This window comes from Prionailurus bengalensis, chromosome D2 (assembly GCF_016509475.1).
Source record: "Prionailurus bengalensis isolate Pbe53 chromosome D2, Fcat_Pben_1.1_paternal_pri, whole genome shotgun sequence".
Taxonomy (NCBI): domain Eukaryota; kingdom Metazoa; phylum Chordata; class Mammalia; order Carnivora; family Felidae; genus Prionailurus; species Prionailurus bengalensis.
The window spans coordinates 65,492,942-65,499,648 of record NC_057351.1 but is presented as its reverse complement, the minus strand read 5'-3'; the positions used below and the strand labels follow the sequence as shown (position 1 = coordinate 65,499,648).

The 6,707-nt window shown below is 39.6% G+C and overlaps 1 pseudogene; it reads left to right on the top strand.

Moving 5' to 3' along the window:
* Positions 1–4,946: 4,946 nt before the first annotated feature.
* Positions 4,947–5,458, top strand: LOC122492633 (annotated as a pseudogene).
* Positions 5,459–6,707: the final 1,249 nt, after the last annotated feature.

Below are 6,707 nucleotides of genomic sequence, written 5' to 3'. Positions count from 1 at the left end.
TTTGTCTCACTTAGCATAATATACTAGTAAACTAGAGAGTATACAATAGGCCTTGGAGGTAGTTGTTATTATTCCCACTTTAGCCATTATAAGCTTGATATATAGAGAAGTTAATAGCTTCCCCCAAATCACCAAACTAGTACTTGAAAGAATAGAGATTAGAATTCTCCAGTGCCTCAATTCAGGCTAATAGGACAGAGCAACCAATAACTAGCAACTGAATTCTTTCCATCAACAGGTAAGAAAATTAGGGAGTTATTATTTTTTAAAAGTACCTATAAGAATATTTTATATTTCCATAAGAAATGTCAATAAATCTGAAATGAGCAGAAATAGCCTCTTCTCCAAAGGCAACAGGAAAACCACTTTATATGAGTCTTAAACTCCAGCTCTTGATTTTCATGACTATCCTAAATACATTAATAAATGTAAATATGCACAGACATCCTCACAGCAAATGTCATCCCTCATATCAGCCTGCTCAGGCCACCACTGTCCAAGGAGCTTCAACAACTGAAATTTATTTTCTCACATTTCTGGATGCTAGAAATCCAATATCAAAGTGACAGCATGGTCCATTTCTAGTGAATACTCTCTTCCTGGTGCACAGATGGCTGCTTTATGACTATATCCTCACGTGGTCTTTCTGTGGTGTGTGGGCTCAGGAGAAGGGTGGATGGAGAGAGAACTTTTTGGTGACTCTTCTTATAACCCTAACCCTACTGTATCAGGGTCCCACATTTATGACTTCATTCAACTTTTATTTCTTTAGAGACTCCATCTCCAAGTACACCCACACTAGCAGAACATCAAAATATGAATTTTAGGGGGACACGAATGTAACAGTCCATAGCTGTCATAACCCTCTACCAAGCTACATCAATAAGAAGACATAGAATTCAAAGCCAGACCACTCATCTTGACTGTGCCATCATTATTTGCTCTTTGCTGTTTTTGTTTGTTTTTCTATCTTCTACTTTTTAAAAAATGGAAGAAAAAATCTCCCTTGACCTGAAGAAAAGCCCTTTTTTCAAATAAACTTGAAAGACAAACCCATCTTGCATTTCCCCTTTGCCCCATTGCAGTGAGTGAGACTGAAGCGAAACCATGCCGTTCTCTACAGAGATTCTATAGTAGATGCTGTATACTCAATGTTTCCTAGGGCTGGACAGCCGGTATAAATGAGAGCAAGGGGGCAAGAGAAATGGGGTCGCTGTGGTGTTCCAGCACTTCTGTGGTAGCAGATATAGGCTCCAGAGGATTTGAGAACAACCTAGAAAGACACAGTCAATGTATGATAACTTGTTAAATATTATCTTTGTGAAACCCAGAGGTTATATGGAAGAAAGCAATGCCACATTTCAAGCTCCTGGGTAATGAGAACGTGTTGCCCAATCAGGGAACACAACTGAAGGTAATTAAAAAAAAAATCTTCAGTAATCAAATGAAATAATATTAATAAAATATTTTAGGGGTGCCTGAGTGGCTCAGTTGGTTGAGTGTCCAACTTCAGCTCAGGTCATGATCTCATGGTTCATGAGGTCGAGCCCTGCATTGGGTTCCCTGCTGTTAGCCTGTCAGTGCAGAGCCAGATTAAGATCCTCTATCCCCATCCCACTCTCTTTGCCTCTTCCCCACTCATCTTTTCTCCCTCAAAAAAATGAATAAAACATTAAAAAATATATTTTAAGGGTACCTGGGTGGCTCAGTCTGACTTTAGCTCAGGTCATGATCTCATGGTTTGTGGGTTTGTGCCCTGCATCAGGCTCTGTGCTGATGGCTCAGATCCTGGAGCCTGCTTCAGATTCTGTGTCTCCCTCTCTCTGCCCCTCCCCTGCTCACGTTCTGTTTCTCTGTCTCTCAAAAATAAATAAATGTTTAAAAAATTATATTTAAAAATTTCAAAAAAATAAATGCAATATAATCCATGTACAACAAAATTATCAATACAAGATAAATACAGGTTGAAACCCTGAAGTGACACGATTGGTCCCATTTTCCTGACCCGAATCCTGGCCCTGGGGCCAGATTTATAATAGATTCCATACACCTGGTGTTGTCAGTGTACAGCAGGAAGACCAGCTAGTAGCTCTTGTCCATAGCAGAGTGGATTTAGAGGACACCCTGGCCAAGTGCACCTGTGATTCTTTCCTGACCTCCCACTGTATGCAGCCAAGATCAGAACTTCTCCATTGGCAGTTGTGGGTTCTCTTAGAACTCTTAGAGACAGAAGAATCTAGGTCATAATGCCAGTAATTAAATCTAGGCTAGACTCGCTATGGCGAGAAAGAAGAGGAGGAGTGGGATAAGAAAGGGTGCCTGACTGGTTCTTGATAAAGCAAAACACAAATTAATTATTTCACTGCTCATTTATCCCTGTCCATTGACCTTTATTTACATTTTGTCTGGGATGAACAGAGAATCTTCAATATTTGAGAAACTGCTAAAAAATTGGGAATCATGAAAACATGAATAAAAAGGTGGAACAGAATTAAGGCAGAGAGAAATTTCTAAGTTAAAAGTAGCTCAAAAATCTAAAAAGATTTTACTCTAAAAGTTTAAACTACATTCTCTTTCATTTACAAAGAAATGAAAAAAAAAACTGTGAGCAATGAATATGTCACGGATATTTTTTTTTCTAGCAATGGTCCTGTCTTAAAGGAGCTTACAATCTAACTGAAGATGACTAATATCATATGGAAGTAAATAAGATAAAACATTAATGATAAAAAAATGTAAGAAAACAGCAGTGAGACCAATAAGAAAAATGATGCTAGAACACTAACAATTTTTATTCATTTTGACCTTTAACTTATAAAACAAGTATCAGTTTATTGTAGAAAAATAATAAATCAGAAGGCATAAAAGGAAGAATATAAAATGATAGGTAATCCCTCAGACAAACATAATTAAAATTTCACAGTAGTTTCATCTTTCCTCCTTATATTTAATTATTATTTTTCCTCCTGCAGACGGCAGGCTTGGGTTAGAAAAGATAAGACTTAGAGAATAATTACTGGATGTTCATGGGGAAACAAATCAAATGGGTCTTTTAAACTTGCCTGTGCTGGTATGGCAGTGGTGTAGACATCACACCAGTAAAATTTAAAGCATTATCTGGTGATTTTATGGGGGGAAAAAGTATATGAATGTATATTCATAGAGACAAAGACATCAAAGTTGAAGAAAGACTTAGGGCATCATTCTATAAGATTTTATTTTTAAGTAACCTCTATACCCAATGTGGGGCTTGAACTCAAAACCTCAAGATCAAGAGTCACATGCTGTATTGACTGAGCCAGCCAGGTACACCTAGCCTTACCCTTTAAGAATAAGAACAACAACAACAACAACAACAAAACAATCAAGTGGGGATCACTGGTTTGCACACAGTCCAAACCTGAGCTCCTGATTGAGTTAATACTGGAGCTTGGAACTTCTGACTCTCCTGAGGGCGACATCATGTAGTGCCACAGGGAATGGGTCCATTTTGTAATTTCTTGGGATGTATGTTCCATTCTTGGGAAATGTGGGTGTCGACTATTTGTAGGAGTTCTCATTTAGAATCTGTAGCCTCACAAATAAGACAGCCCAACTCACCAGAGTAATCAGACAACAACTCATAAATTCCAGAAACTCCACTAGAAGACCAGACCTCTCCTCTGCACCAAGGAAAGATGTTCTTCCCTTGAATAGGGGACTGTAGTATTTGAAGGGTCTTGACATCCTCACCACTCCCTCCCTCAGGGTTTAACTCTAGTTTCACATGTAATTATAGAGAAAATCGAGACCTTAAGATAACTAACATTGGTAGTAAATTACCAACATTGGTAGTAAATAACAAATACCTTAAGTTTTAAAGGGAAAGTTATTAACTATTCAAAGAGGTGTCCCCATTATCAAATAGAAAACATGACATATGGGGAATTCCTTCTGTTTCCTTCTGTCCCCTGATTCAGGCTAACATGTAATGAATACCTACCATGTGATGGGAAACACACTAGGAACATTTGGGGGGCACCTCATTTAGTCATTTTGAAAGCCTACTGAGGTAGGTCTGGTTATGGACTTTACAGAAAGCATCTAAGGCTTAGAGAAGTTAACTGACACTCAAGACATAGAGCTTGAAAATCATGAGGCTAGGATGGTAATTCCAGCCTTCTAACACCAAACCAGTGTCCTTAAGTCTCCCCAACCCTACCCTGGTCAAACCAATCAGCCCTTCGTGGTAATCAAGAAATGGGACATTATCAGAGTGATACACAAAGAGCTATTTGAGAAGAAAATTAAATCCTTTCAAATTCTAGGAAATCACATGTGCTGGAAAGATCCTGGGGAGGCTAATAGAAATAATTACAATTTCTGAGTCCTTATTGTTAGCCAGGAACAGAGTAAGACCTTTTCCAAATTCTAATCATGTTATGGTGCCACAAAATCCATGTAGTAATCCTAAGAAGGTACAGTTGAACAATGTTGGAGGGGATTAGAGATTCTGACCTCTCATGCAGTCGAAAATCTGTGTGTAACTTTTGACTCCCCAGAAACTTAACTACTAACAGGCTACGATTGACCAGAAGCCTTAGCAGTAATATTAAAGTCAATCGACACATATTTTTTATGTTTTATATGCATTATATACTGTATTCTTATAATGGAATAAGCTAGATAAAAGAAAATACTACTAAGAAAATCAAAGGAAAAGAAAATACATTTATGGCACTGTACTGTAAAAACTCAGCTTATATGCAATGCACCCAGTGGCCTGGTGATCTTTCTCTTGCTTCAACAGTGTTTAGAACTAACAGACTGCAGGGATGCCCCTTCTTCTGTCCTCCAACCTCCCTATAACCTCTTTTCCAGTCGCAATCTTGGGAACCATGATATCAGCCATCCTCTGCTTCCTGGACCAGCAAGCACCATTATTTGAGGTTAGCTGCTATTGCTGATCAACTGTGACCTCCCAGATTCCTCAGAATTATTCCACTGAGGTGGAGTTGCTGTCAACTCCCTAGTCAACATGCATCTTCACACTTCCTGCACCTACTTTTCTCTGGGATTTTATTTCTACTGCAACAATTGGGTCCAGAGATCTGGGTCACATCTTTCTGGAGGTGGGAGAAGTGCCAGAGTCTCTTAAAGATGCAAAATCATCCTGATAGCCATGCCCTCTTCTAGGATGTGCAGAAGGTGTCCCAAGATGAGTGGACTAAAACCCTGGACTCCATAGAAGCTGCCATAGTAATGGGAAAGAACCTAAAGGCCCTTTTGGGTCTGTATGGCCTGGGTTTCGTTGGTACAGACGCACATCCCTGTGACTTCCCGGAGAACCATTCCCTAGATGAGGAGGAGAAACTAATCAAGAAGATTAGGACCACTTGACATCTCTGCAGTCTTGCTGACCCCCCAGCCTAGGCTTGGCGAGTATATCTTCGAAAGGGTCACTGTCAAGCTTGCCTAGGAATCCCCAAAGCCCAGCAGCCCTTAAGGGGCCCCTCTGGCATCCCCCAGGTGTCAGAGCTTCTGCCTGAACCTATGCCTGTAGCCATTAGGCAGCTTTTAAATCACCATGAAGCTGTCTTTCAGGCCATAGATCACATGGAAACAATAAGGCTTTTTGCAGAAAAAACAATCCGGGGCACCTGAGTGGCCCAGCTGGTTAAGCATCTGATTTTTGATTTTGGCTCAGTTCATGATCTCACTGTTGGTGAGTTCAAGCCCCTTGTCAGACTCTGTGCTGACAGCAGAGAACCTGCTTGGGATTCTCTATCTGCCTCTCTTTTTCTCTCTCAAAAATAAATAAACATTTTCGGGGCACCTGGGTGACTCAGTCAGTTGAGCATCTGGCTTCGGCTCAGGTCATGATCTCATAGTCCGTGAGTTCGAGCCCTGCATCAGGCTCTGTGCTGACAGCTTAGAGCCTGGAACCTGCTTCGAACTCTGTGTCTCCCTCTCTCTCTGCTCCTCCCCTGCTCATGCTCTGTCTCTCTCTTTCCTTCAAAAATAAATAAAAACATTAAAAACACAAAATAAACATTTTCAAAAAAATGGGTTTAAATGGACCCGTGCAGTCCAAACCCATATTGTTCAAGGGTCAACTATACTACTATTATCATCCTCATTTTACAGATAATAAAACTGAAAATCATAGATTCTAAATAACACATCTCTCATGTTATACAACTTGGAATTTAAAACAGGTAATGTGATAAAATAAATCTATCCTTGATTATAGTAGATGTTTACATTTCACTAGGGGTTGCCATTGGAGAAACCATCGACCAAACACGGGAAGAACATTCTTTCATAATATAGAGGATCCCTAAAATTGGCTTTATGAAAAATTAATGTGCTGTCCTTCTCTTTGCCTTTGATGAAAGCTTCGTCAAAGGCCAGAGCTGGCCCACAGAGCTGCATGCAGGAAAGCTGACCCCAAGATATCAGCAAAAGGATGCTTAATTTCTCATTCTACAGTTACTTTCCAAAACTTCTGGAACAAGAGCATAAGCTTGACAGATGTTTTCAGGATGCCATTCACATTTCATTTTGCAAATAGCCTCCACACACATACACAATATATCTGAATCCAATCCTCTCTGACTCCATTTTTTAAATTATTTTTTTCTACACTAAACTCTTAATATTGCATTGGTTGGACCAAGAAAAAACTACTCTCAACCACTGAACTTGGAAATGACTCAGGTAAAAGA